Source organism: Muscardinus avellanarius (genome assembly GCF_963383645.1).
Source record: "Muscardinus avellanarius genome assembly, chromosome: 4".
Lineage (NCBI taxonomy): Eukaryota > Metazoa > Chordata > Mammalia > Rodentia > Gliridae > Muscardinus > Muscardinus avellanarius.
This window is the reverse complement of record NC_137789.1, coordinates 72,980,597-72,994,120: the sequence shown is the minus strand read 5'-3', so window position 1 is coordinate 72,994,120 and position 13,524 is coordinate 72,980,597.

The window sequence follows — 13,524 nt, the reverse complement described above, 5'->3', positions numbered from 1 at the left end:
CACTGAACTCTGAAATGTCCAAAACCTTTGAGGAAATAAACCTTTCTTCCTCTAAGTTGTGTGGCCAGTTGTTTTGGATTATATCAGTGAGAATGTTGACTGAGACAGATACCTAGTTATTCAAGCCCCAAACCAATAAACCATCCATCCATTATTTCTCTATTTTCTGCATGTTCTACAGGCAAACCATCATCAAATTCTGTTGACTCTACCTCCAAAATACATTTCAATTCTATTCATTGCTTTCCATCACTATTGACCCATTCTGGTTTGTCTGCCATCATCACTTAGGTGAATCATTCATGTATTTTCTGTTTTTACTCTTGCCTTTATAATCTAGTCTCCATACAGTAGCCATAGGTATGTTTATGAAGTGTCATAAAATGCTACCCTTCTTTAAATGTCTCAGTGACTTCCCACTACCTTTAAAACAAAATCAAACCAGATCTTAGTGATCTGCTTTTAGCTTCATAAACCAGCCTCACTCTCCAACTCTCTCTCTCTGATTCTTTCACTGTGCTCCAGCTACACTGATAATATGGTTGCTTCTCCGGAGGTTGAGCTTGCTCCTATCTGGCCCTCTGCACTTGCTCTTCTCTCTGCTAAAGCAATAAGGCAGGTGTTCCAATAGGAATGTCTTTCAATGATTCAGATCTCACGCGAAATGCCAATTCTACCAAGAACCCTTCCCTAACTACTCTTTCTAAGGTTTCTCTATTTAGAGAACACTCTCCCTCTCAAATCTTACTTATGTTCACCTAACATTATCACAATTTATATTTTTCTTGTTTATTGGTTTTCTTTATACTCTGTTCTTTTCTATCCCCACCCTTCACATATAACAAAATGAAAGATCTGTGAAGGCAAGACTTTTTCTGTTGGTACACACTATCTCTCTAGCATTTACAAAACAGCAGACATCCAATGTAGATTTCTTGAAAGAAATGAGAATGGTACTTAATGTTTATTGCATAACTTCACATTTATATGTAAGAAGCTTTTGGGATTCAAAATGGCGACTGAGGGACACAGCACTTCTCAGTAGTTGAAATAAATAAAGTTCAACTAACGAGAAAGCAGTGTCTCAAACAACAAAATATATATAGCTCAGAAACAAAAACTGACGCAGAAACCTCAGCGAAAGAAAATCAGGAACCTTGAACTGCAGCGGGGGGGGGGGGGGGGGGGCGTGAGTTTAGGATCAGCTGCAGCTACAGCTGGGCAGCCGGCAGGCTGCCACTGCGCTGGCTACCAGCCCAAACCATAGCCCCGTAGCCCCAGGACCTGACTTACACCAACGTGGCAACAAAATCCAAAAGCTCATTCCATTCGGAGACGCAGGAGTCACCTCTGTGCTGGAAGGACAGCTGCAGGTAAGCCACCCGGGGCCCCGAGGCTTAGGCTCCTCTCTTTCCAGCACCCCCTGGGCTGCTACCATCTCAGGCCCAGCCCAGGCCCAGCCCCAGCCCAGCCCGGGCCCAGCACCAGCCAGCACCTTCACAAAGGCTGCAGCCTCAGGCACCATCACAGCCCCTGCCCAACACTGGCAGAGCATCTTCACAGAGGCTACAGCCTTAGGCCCCAGCACAGACCTGGCCTAGGCCCAAACCTGCGCATTCCCATCCAGAGGATCTGAGGCACAGCCACGAGAAGACCTAACCCAACTACTGCAAAAAAAAAAAAAAAAAAAAAAAAAAAAAAAAAAAAAAGCCTGTAATTTTAACCCGCAAGAGTCTCTGTAACACCAACTAAAGGTGCCATATCGAGCCACAGACCTAAAAAGAATTTTGTATATTTTGGGGAACAGCAACACTGGCAGCCCTGTGAACTGTCTAAGAGTCTGAGAGTGATCATAGAGCTTTGACATCCCAAACTTTGAGATTAGCCAAACCCCTGAGCTACATTGTTGGCACAACAGAAGAGGCACCCACAGAGACACTGGGGAACCTGCAGGGTCCCCGGCATAGACCTGCTATTCTCCCAGAGAAGCAGATATGGAAGAACTACCAGCCCATCAGAGCTTCTGATTGGGCTGCCAGGTAACATCTTGGGAGCCAGTGGGCACACAGCAAGTGTCATCAGACACTGCAGCAACTGAGTGTGCTAGAGTCCGCACAGGGGAACACCTTCAACCCCACTGACACAGTAAGGGCGCTTAAGGTGTGAAACTTGCACAGAGCCACTCCATATGTTACTAAATAATAGGACTGTTTCCTTCTCTCTTTTTTAAATTTTTTATTGTTATTTTATTTATTATTTCCGTCCTTTTATGTTGCCAATTTTTGTTTTGTTTTTTCTTTTTTTCTCCTTTTTTTATGTTTCTGGGGGGGTTTTTTCAGTTTTTTCAGTTTTGGGGGGATTATCCCTTTTTAAAATATTTGTTCCTTTCTTTTTTTTTTATTTTTGTTTGGGTTTATTGTTTGTTTGGATCTTTCACTACATATCACATGGTTGTTAGGTTGTTTTATTTTGTCTTATGTTTATCCTGTTTATTCTCTTAACTCTTCTGGTTCTCTTCTGGTGGTCCATTATTGTGTTGTCAATGCTGCTGTTTATATTTGATGTATAATAGTCTTTCTGCCTTATTTTGTTACTTTATCCATCTGAATGTGAGCCTCCCCCCACTCCCTCTACAAAACTCTACAATTAAGACTATCAACTAGCTTCATTCAAATCTTTCCCCTTGTCCTCCAACTGTAACTCTTTCTTTAACACACAAAGTTTCTCACATTTCCATACTTAAATATTCTGATTCTCAACCTGACTCAACCCCATTATATTTAAATTTCTCCACAACCTAATTATATTCTCTACCTTACCTACTCCTGCACCCACTACCCTAGCTACTCCACCATCACCCAATCCATACCACTTCAATGGGAAAACAACAGAAGAACAGGCCTGAGAACGTTAAAAATATGAGAACGACGAATAGTGGAAAAATGACAGAAGTCACAAATACTGACCTTCAATGAAGGGGAGTTCCAAATCTTGATCTACAATATGATTAAAAGATTTAAAACAAGTCTAGAGGAGATGAAAGATGAGTTAGAAAAACTAAGAAAGAATCAGAAAGAGGTCTGGAATGAAATGAAAGAGTCAATGAGTGAAATGAAGACAGCAATAGAAAGAAATTCTGGAAGATTAGATGAAATGGAAAACAGAATATCACTGTTAGAAGACAGTACATCCAAAACCAAAAACATGGTCAGCGATATACAGATCTCTTTACAGCAACAAAACCTAAACATCCAGCAAATATGGGATAATATGAAGTGTCCTAACTTACGGATAATAGGCATTGAAGAAGGGATAGAGGTATAGACCAAGGGCATCCATAATCCCTTCAGAGAAATAATCTCAGAGAATTTTCCAAACATGGAAAGAGACTTGGATCTTCATGTCCAGGAGGCATACAGAACTCCCTTGAGACAGGATCAAAGAAGGACCTCCCCACGCCACATAATAACCAAAATGACCAACACAGAGGACAAGGAAGAAATCTTAACAGCAGTGAGAACAAAAGACAGGTGACATATAGAGTCAAAACAATAAGAATCACCCCAGACTATACAACCCAGGTCATGAATGCTAGGAGCGACTGGTACGACGTGATTCAGACCCTGGAAGAAAATAACTTCCAACCAAAACTAATCTATCCAGCAAAACTACTATTCAAAATCAATGGGTAAACAAAAGTGTTTCAGGATGAACAGAATCTTAAAAAATTCATGAATTCAAAGCCAACACTAGAGAAAATTCTTAAAAAAATAAACCATAAAGAAGAAAAAAGAAGCAGACTTCAGAACCAGAGAAGAGAGGAAGTCAATAAGTGGGCCATTTAAGTAAAGAAGAAAGACCAAACCACCCAAGAGTAGACAGAACACAAAATGGCAGAAAAAAAAATCATATTTCAATAATATCTCTTAACATCAAAGGACTTAACTCACCAATCAAAAAACAGAGACTGGCAATGTGGATTAAGAAGCATAATCCAAATATATGCTGTCTGCAAGAAACTCACCTTACAGCCAAAGACATTCACAGACTGAAAGTGAAAAGATGGAAAAAATATACCATGCTATTGGTGACCAAAAAAGAGCAGGGGTAGCAACCCTGATATCCAACAAAACCGACTTTAAACTAAAACACATCAGAAGAGACAAATCAGGGCACCTCCTTTTATTAAAAGGAGCAATACACCAAGAAGATATAATGATAGTAAATATTTATGCCCCAAACGTGGGTGCAACCACATTTGTAAAACAAACCCTTCTGGACATCAGATCCCATATAGACTCAAACACAATAATTCTGGGAGACTTAAATACACCTCTCACACCACTGGATCAATCTTCAAGGCAAAAGATGAGTAAAGACTCTTTAAAACTAAAGAAAACCAAAACCAAATGGACCTAATAGACATTTACAGAATATTTCAGCCAGGAACTACAGAATACACACTCTTCTCAGCAGCCCATGGAACTTTCTCCAAAATAGACCACATACTGGGACACAAAGAAAGCACCAGCAAATTCAAAAATGTAATATAATTCCTTGCATCTTATGAGACCATATGGAATAAAAGTAGAAATGAACAACAGGAAACTCAAAAGAAATTATTCAAATACATGGAGACTAAATGATACACTATTGAATGATGAATGGGTAAGAGCATAAATTAGGGACAAAATAAAGAAATTTATGGAAACAAATGAAAACAGAGACACAACTTACCAAAATCTATGGGACACTATGAAGGCAGTATTAAGAGGAAAGTTTATTACATTGAGTGCCCACATAAAGAAGAACAGAGAACCACCAAGTAAAGAACCTAATGACACAACTCAAGGACCTAGAAGTCTGCAACAGTCTATTCCCAAAGCCAGCAGAAGGCAAGAAATCATTAAAATTAGAGCAGAAATAAATGAAATAGAGAACAAAAAAAATTCAAAGAATCAATAAAATAAAAAGTTGGTTCTTTGAAAAGATTAATTGAATTGATAAACCCCTGGCCAACCTAACCCAAAGAAAAAGAGAATCAACTCAAATTATCAAAATTAGAAATGAAAAAGGAGATATCACCACAGATAGTGAAGAAATTCAAAAGGTTATCAGAAACTACTTTACAAATTTATACTCCAATAGACTTGAAAACATGGAAGAAATTGATAGATTTCTAAGCAGAGTTAACCTACCTACACTCAGCCAAGAGGATATAACAAGCCTAAACCAACCAATAGCAACCAAAGAAATAGAAACAGCAATAAAAATTCTTCCACCAAAGAAAAGCTCAGGCCTGGATGTGTTTTCAGCTGAATTCTACAAAACCTTCAGTGACCAACTAATGCCAATACTTCATAACTTGTTCTGGGAAATTGAGAGATGTAACTCTCCCAAATTCCTTCTATGAGGCCAGTATCACATTAATCCCCAAACCAAATAAAGATACTTCAAGAAAGGAAATTAGAGACCAATATCCTTAATGAACATAGATGCAAAAATTCTAAACAAAATACTACCTATATGCATTCAAAACTACATCAAGAGAATAATACATCATGACCAAGTTGGTTTCATCCCAGAAAAACAAGGCTGGTTCAACATATGCAAATCAATACATGTTATTCACCACATAAATAGAACCAAGAACAAAAAACACATCATCATAGCAATAGATGCTGAAAAAGCATTTGACTAAATCCAACACCCATTTATGTTAAAAACACTGCATAAAATTGGGATAGAAGGAATGTACTTCAACATCATTAAGGCAATATACTGTAAACCCAAAGCCAACATTATATTGAATGGGGAAACACTGCAAGAATTTCCGCTACAGTCAGGAACAAGACAAGGATGCCCACTATCACTACTCCATTTCAATATAGTCCTTGAGACTCTTGCTGCAGCAATAAGACAAGAGAAGGAAATAAAAGGAATTCACATAGGAAGAGAGGAATTAAAATTATCCTTATTCACAGATGACATGATCCTTTATGTAGAAGATCCAAAGAACTCAACCAAAAGACTTCTAGAGCTGATTGAAAAATTCAGCAAAGTTGCAGGCTACAAAATCAACCTAAAGAAATCAGTGGCTTTTCTTTACACCAACAATGAATCCACAATGAAAGAAACAAAGAAAACAATTCCATTCACTATAACCACAAAACCAATAAAATATCTAGGAATAAACCTAACCCAAGATGTAAAAGACCTCTACAAAAAAACTATAAAACATTAAAGAAAGAAATTGAAGAAGACCTTGGAAGATGGAAAGATCTCCCGTGCTCATGAATAGGCAGAATAAATATCATCAAAATGGCCATTCTGCCAAAACTGATCTATAGATTCAATGCAATTCCCATTAAAATATCAACAACATTCTTCAGAGACCTAGAAAAATCAATCATGAACTTTATATGGAGAAAGAAAAGACCTAGAATAGCCAAAGCAATTCTCAGCAATAAGAAACATGCAGGAGGCATCACAATACTAGACTTCAAATTATACTATAGAACAATAGTAGTAAAAACAGCATGGTACTGGCACAATAACAAGTAAACTGACCAGTGGATTAGAATAGAAGATACAGAAACAAACCCACACATCTTTAGTCAATTAATCTTTGACAAAGGGGCCAAACTCATGCACTGGAGAAAAGACAGCCTTTTCAATAAATGGTGCTGGGAAAACTGGCTATCCATTTGTAAAAAGATGAATCTAAACCCCTATATCTCACCATGCACAGGAATCAACTCAAGATGGATCAAAGACTTAGAAATCAGACCTGACACTGTGAAGTTAGTAGAGGAGAGCAAAGGTTCAACACTACAACATATTGGCACAGGCAGTAACTTTCTCAACAAAACCTCCAAAGCTCAGTAAATTAAAGCAAGAATTAACAAGTGGGATAGCATCAAACTTAAAAGTTTCTTCTCATCAAAGGAAACCATCAAGAACCTAAATAGGAAGCCTACAGAATGGGAAAAGATCTTTACCAGCCACCACTCTGATAGGGGGCTAATATCCAGAATATACAAAGAGCTCAAAAGACTCTACACTAGCAAAACAAACAACCCAATCAAGAAATGGGCAAATGAACTAAATAGAAACTTCACAAAAGAAGAAATACAAATGGCCAATAGATACATGAAAAGATGTTCTGTATCATTGGCCATCAGGGAGATGCAAATCAAAACTACACTGAGATTCCATCTAACCCCAGTCAGAGTGGCAAGCATAAAGAAATCAAATAACAACAAATGCTGGCAAGAATGTGGGGAAAGAGGAACTCTTTTACACTGTTGGTGGGAGTGCAAACTAGTTCAGCCACTATGGAGATCTGTGTGGAGATTCCTAAGAAAGCTAGGAATAGATCCACCATACAATCCAGCTTTACCACTCCTGGGTATTTTTCCAAAAGGTTTGAAAACAGGGAACTATAGCAACATATGCATACCTATGTTCATAGCAGCACAATTCGTAATAGCCAAAATATGGAACCAATCCAGGTCTCCATCAACAGATGAATGGATTGCAAAACTATGGGAAATACACACAATGGAATTCTACTGAGCCATAAAGAAGAACAAAATCATATCATTTGCAAGAAGATGGAAAGTCTTGGAAAGCATTATGTTAAGTGAGACCAGCCAAGCACAGAAGGAGAAGGTACATATGTTTCCTCTAATATGCCCAAACTAGGGAACCTAGAGGATACCAGTGGTATTCCAGGTAATGGAGGTGAAATACCAGCAAAGCTTGAATGGAAAGATAGCGGAGAAGGAAGGCTGAACTTGATTAATGAGGGTCCACATCCAAATATGTGTAAAATTATGAATATAGCATGGTTACCTGGGACAATCATTGGTGGGAGGGGGGAAGGAAAAACAGGGGCAGGAGGGGGGAGAGGGCATCAAGTATGCTTTAAATGTATACCATTTATTTTTTATTTTTTTTTTGGTGGTACTGGGGTTCCTGGAAGCCCTTCTACCTCCGGGCTACACTCCCAGACCTCTTTTTACATTTTTATTTGGAAACAGGGTCTCCTAAGCCAGCGCTCGCGGCTGGCTTTGAACCTGCGCGATCCTCCTGTCTCTGCCTCCCAAGCGCGGGGATTACAAGCGTGCGCCACCACGCCCGGCTAAATGTATACCATTTATGTTCAATAAAAAATAAAAAAATAAAATGGCATTTGCAATAGTAAAAAAAAAAAAAAGAAGCTTTTTGCAGGCAAAGACCATGTCTTATTTGGAAATAATTTGATACAGCACCCTGAGAAATACCATGGACTAAGATATAATAAATACTATTTTAAATTCAATATGATAACATTTATCATGATTATGGTCTTGGTTATCATGGAAAAAAAAAAAACAAGCCAAAGAAGCAACAACAGAAACTTCTGATAAATATGCATATAAGAATAGGAATCTAGAAGCTGGGCATGGGTGCACATGCTTATATTTCCAGCATTCAGAAGGCTGAGACCAGAGGATTGTGGTTCTTGAAAAGCCTCAGCTACTTAGTGAGGCACTCTGTAATTTAGTGAGACCCTGTTTCAAAATAAAGAATAAAAAATTGGCAGGAGGTATAGCATGGAGGTCAAATGCCCCCAGGTTCCATCCCCAGACCCACAAAAAAAGAAAAAAAAAGAATAGAAACCTAAAAGTATATGGCATTAGGTAATATTAATAAGATGTTCTTTTTCTGAGAATGCTTTAAAGATTTGAAAACTTTTTATCTCGCTTGCAAAGAACAGGTCTCAGCCACGTTTATCTCCCTATGTGCTCAAAGCACCCATGGATTTTTGTCACTTTCTTTTTAAGAGGTTTCTTTAAGAGGCTGAAGTATCACATGATTGAGAGAACTGAGTTTAGTAATTCTACAAGAAGAAAATCCAACTGAGGGAATGCATCTGAATTTAGTGCTTAAATTAAAAGTTTGAGACTCAGCTTTCCCAGAAGTAATTTCTTCTCTCATCAGGGAAGGTATATGCTATAAATAAGATTATGTAGCTCAAAAGCTAATTGTTTGAGAACACCTAATTGAAAGTAATAGCTAATGAGAGGGTCTAATGAGAGGGTCGCATTAGAAACTTAATGTTAGTGGTTGCATTAGAATTCTACATTTATATGAACCTGGTTTATTTCCTCTTTCCTGGTTGGCATTAGTGGATAACTAAATTATCCAGGGACAGCTATAGCAGTTGATGATTGCTGGACCTGGATTCAAGGACACAAAGAATATAACTAAGAAACCCCACTCCTAACTCAGAGATTCTTAAAACAAGAGTGTAATTTCGCCTGAACTGAAACAAATAATGGGTCTCTGAAAGTATCTAAATAATGTTAAGAGAAATAGCAGAGTTCATTTTTTGAAATCTAATGTTTAAGAAAACATGGGCAAATAAGAAAGCTAGAAAACACGTTAATATGTTGTTTTATCCCATGGTGTCTGCATGATATTAATGTGTTCTATTTGGGGTGGGATTTGAGTTTAAAAATGAAAAATTGCTTCCCTCTATCAACAAACCTGGCCTTGGATAGAGGCATACAAAACAGATTCACACATCACTGTCTGACAAGATGTTCACTGATAATTTTAGCAGTGCTAAAGAACTTATTGATACACTTTTCCCTCTTAGAAAAGCATCTTAAACTCATGGGGGGAAAAGAAGCAGAAAGTATGGAAAGCAAATGGAGAATTTGAAACTTTGCAGGAAAGTGGGTGTCTGAAGTAGGACATCTTAAAAAAGGTCAGGCAATATGGTGGTGCTTATGAACAATTCCCTTATCACCAAATTTCTATCCAAACTTTTTGAACACAGACACTGTTCAGTGAAATTAAAGAATTTCCAATATGTTAACAACAGATTGACCTCCTTTAGTTTAAAAATTACAGAACAAAATGACAAATGCTGCAGCTTTCAGTGTATAGATCCATAAGGATCTCTCACCGGCAACATAAGGATCTCTCTCTCACCGGCTGCATGATAATCTCTGCTCCCTCAACGATGACCACTGGACAGAATGGGAAGCCAGAATGATTGGTTGGGTATATTGCATCAAGTTGCAAAGGGCAGTTTTCACTTTTTAAAAATATTTCCTAATAAATATGCTACTGAAGGGATATATTTAAGGATCTAATTCTTCTGCATTTTGGGTTTTGACTATCTGGAAACTCTCCCTATTTCCGTAAGAAGGTCAAATATATCTTAATATGGTTGCTTTGTTCACTAATCCATTCATTTGTTCAACAAATATTTATGAAAGGAAATTATGCCAAGGGGCAGGAGTATGTACAAAAACTGATTAGAAACATGGCACCAGCAACAGCTTAAGAGCAAGCATTACATTCCAATTTTATTGTATCCTTTCTTCTTATTCTTCCAATTTTATTTTTCTTCCCCAAAAGGAAGTATTGCTTATCTATCATTTTAGTTTTTCAAGAGAAAACAAGAGCTAGGCTGAACAATCTTAAAGAAAAAAAACAGTGCAACAACATAACCAAATTTTAATCAATTAGTAAAGTCAGTTGGGAGACAAGATTGACAAGGACCCTGGGTGTTTTTAATAAGCAAACATCTGAAACAATAAGTAGCATATTTATGGAAACAAAATTATTTGCAGATAGCACTTGCTTGGAGTATAAGGTTTCTAATTTATCATCAGAGATCTTTGGGGGCTAAGGAAGAAGTATATGAAGCAGTTAATGAGGCCAAAGAAAGAAGACACTCAGACATAGTTACTTTTGGATCCCTGTTACCAGTGAACTTGAAAGCCATCCTTGCTCTAAATTAGAAGATATTAGTGGTGTCCACTATAACCTTCACACTACTTATGTAAAATCCTGAAAATTTTTACATGAGTAATCAGATAATTCTGAAGTGATAAAAGAGAACGTTCACTTTTACATCTGAAAAAAATATAAGCAAAGCATAAATAAACACCTACCTCTAACCACATCACAAAGACTCTTTTTTAAACATTAAATATCTATTTTGGAATGCCATTGTCAAGGCAGGAAAGTCATACTCTAGATATTTTCAAAAATATTCTAAATATTATACATCATTTATTTGACTGTATAAAGTGTTGTTTAAGTTTGTACTTTCATTCTGAATTACAACGATAAAGCAGAGATGAATTTAGGAGTGTGCATGTATTAAGATGGTATTATCATGAAGTATAATTTTTAAAATATAAAAATGTCTTCAAACCAAAATAAAATTATGATTTTATTTATTTTGGTTTTGATGTGCTGAGAGTCAAATATGGGGAACTGTGCATGATAGGCAAGCACTTGACCACTTACTTACATTCCCACCACTTCATGATTCTAAATAAAATATCACAAGCTACCATATCCTACAGATGTTAAGAAGGCTCTTATAACTAAGTATAAACCCAATGCCTGTCACAAAGTCCTCTATATTCTCAAATTGTGATCCCTAACTGGGAAAGAATTAGACCTCCATGATGTAGGCCAGTAGTGCTAAGAGAACAACAAATCCCCAGATCTTGAGCGAGATACTCTTTTTTGAAAAAACACAGGAAAATGTAGACCTACATTTTAGTGAAGTGGATGATTAATAAAAAAAAACCATGCACCTAAAAGAATATAAAACTAAGAAGAATAGCATGCCTATTTAGGTCAGCTATTTTTTTTAATCTACTTCAGAATTAAAATCAGGTAACATGAACAGTTATTTCATACTAAAGGAGGCCAGCTCCTTATTTAACGACCAAATTTAAAACTGGTACATAATGTTGATATCCACTCATTATACAAAATATTGTTTTCTCCATATTACTAATAAATTTCATTAAATAGGTTAATGTTGAGTAAATACTAAAGCATCTCTGTTTCAACTGCCTGAAATCATCTAATTACAACCAACAAGCATCTAAAAGACCACAGGAGAAGTGAAGAGCACTACCAAATATATTTAAATGTCTACAATTTAAAAATACAATTTTTTTCTGGTTTGTATAATGCATTCAATTCTCTTTACTTTTTATGAAGAAAATTCCACAGGAACTCATAATCATATGCTACTCTATTATAGGTCAGGTATGCTGTTTAACACCTTTCTCCCTTACAATTTGAGAGCATACAGCTTCATTCATATAGAAAATGTTTGCTGGTTTCCTCCTGTGGTTCAAGTACCTTTCAAGAGATGAAGAAACATGGGTATAAGCAAGAAGTATCCTTCCCTTATGGAGCATACATGGCAAGGAGGTGGTGAATACAATATGTAAAAATTTTCTTAAGAGAATTATAGATGGGGATAGTCTTTATGAAAGAGAAAGAGAAGAAAAGAAAACAGAGAGAGAAAGAAAGGGGACAGGGAGGAAAGGAGAGAGAGATTAGACTGTCTCCGTTTGGATCTGGAATGTCCCCTAAAGTCTCATATTGGAAGCATTTACACAATGCAACTGAATTAGAACTTCATGAAGATCATGGGCAGTAGAAACAGGGTGAAATGTAGACCCCTGTGGGGCTTTTAAGGCAACAGTTGGATTGTGAGGGCTCTGAACTTATCAGTGAGCTTATCCATCAAGTAGGTTAATGGATGCTGAGAGGTGGGACCTAATTGGAGGAAAGAGGTCACCTAGAGGTGTGCCCTGAAAGGATTCATCTTCTTCCTGAACCCTTTGCCTCTCTCTACTTCCTGACTTCCGTGAGCTGAGCAGCTTTCCTCAGATTGGCATGGACTGGATAATTTCTAAAGTTATGTTTCCACATTGAGGATGATAATAGTTGATTTTTAGGAAGAAACATGTTAGCAAAAAGAAAATGAAGTGACAACTTTACTGAAAATATGACAAAGTGGAATTCGAGATGTATACAAAATTTCTTGGAAAAAATTGAAATGAAATTAAGATATCTTCAAATAAGCAAAATTGGAAAGGATCTGAAACTAATTGGCCTTCACTATATGAGAAAGAGAATTATTTTAGTTGAAGAAAAGATTGGATTTATAAAACTGAAAAAGTGTGAGTATAAAAAAAGTTAAAATTTCTTTAAAGGCAGTTGACTATTTACAGTGAAATCCATAGCAGTGTATATTCAAGTCAATAACATATATAGAAGCAAAATACATTCTAAAAGTGCATAAAGTCAAGATGGGAAAAATGTTCATGGACAGCCTCAATTACTTAGTGAGGCCCTTTGCAACTCAGTGAGACTCTGTTTCAAAATAAAGAAAAAAAAATAGGGCTGGGGTGTAGCTCAGAGGTAGAACAGCCTTGGTTTCCATTCCTAGTACGCAAAAAAAAAAAAAATATATATATATATATATATATATATATACACATATACATATATATATTATATATATATATATCTTAAGATAATCACTAAAAGAATAAGGACATAGCTAATAAACTAATAATAGCAATAAAATAGAATTTTTAAATGACTCCATTTATTTTAAATATGCAAGAAAAGAAGAAAATAGGAACAAAGAATAGATGAAACACAGAAAATAAATGGCAAGATAGCAGACTTAACATA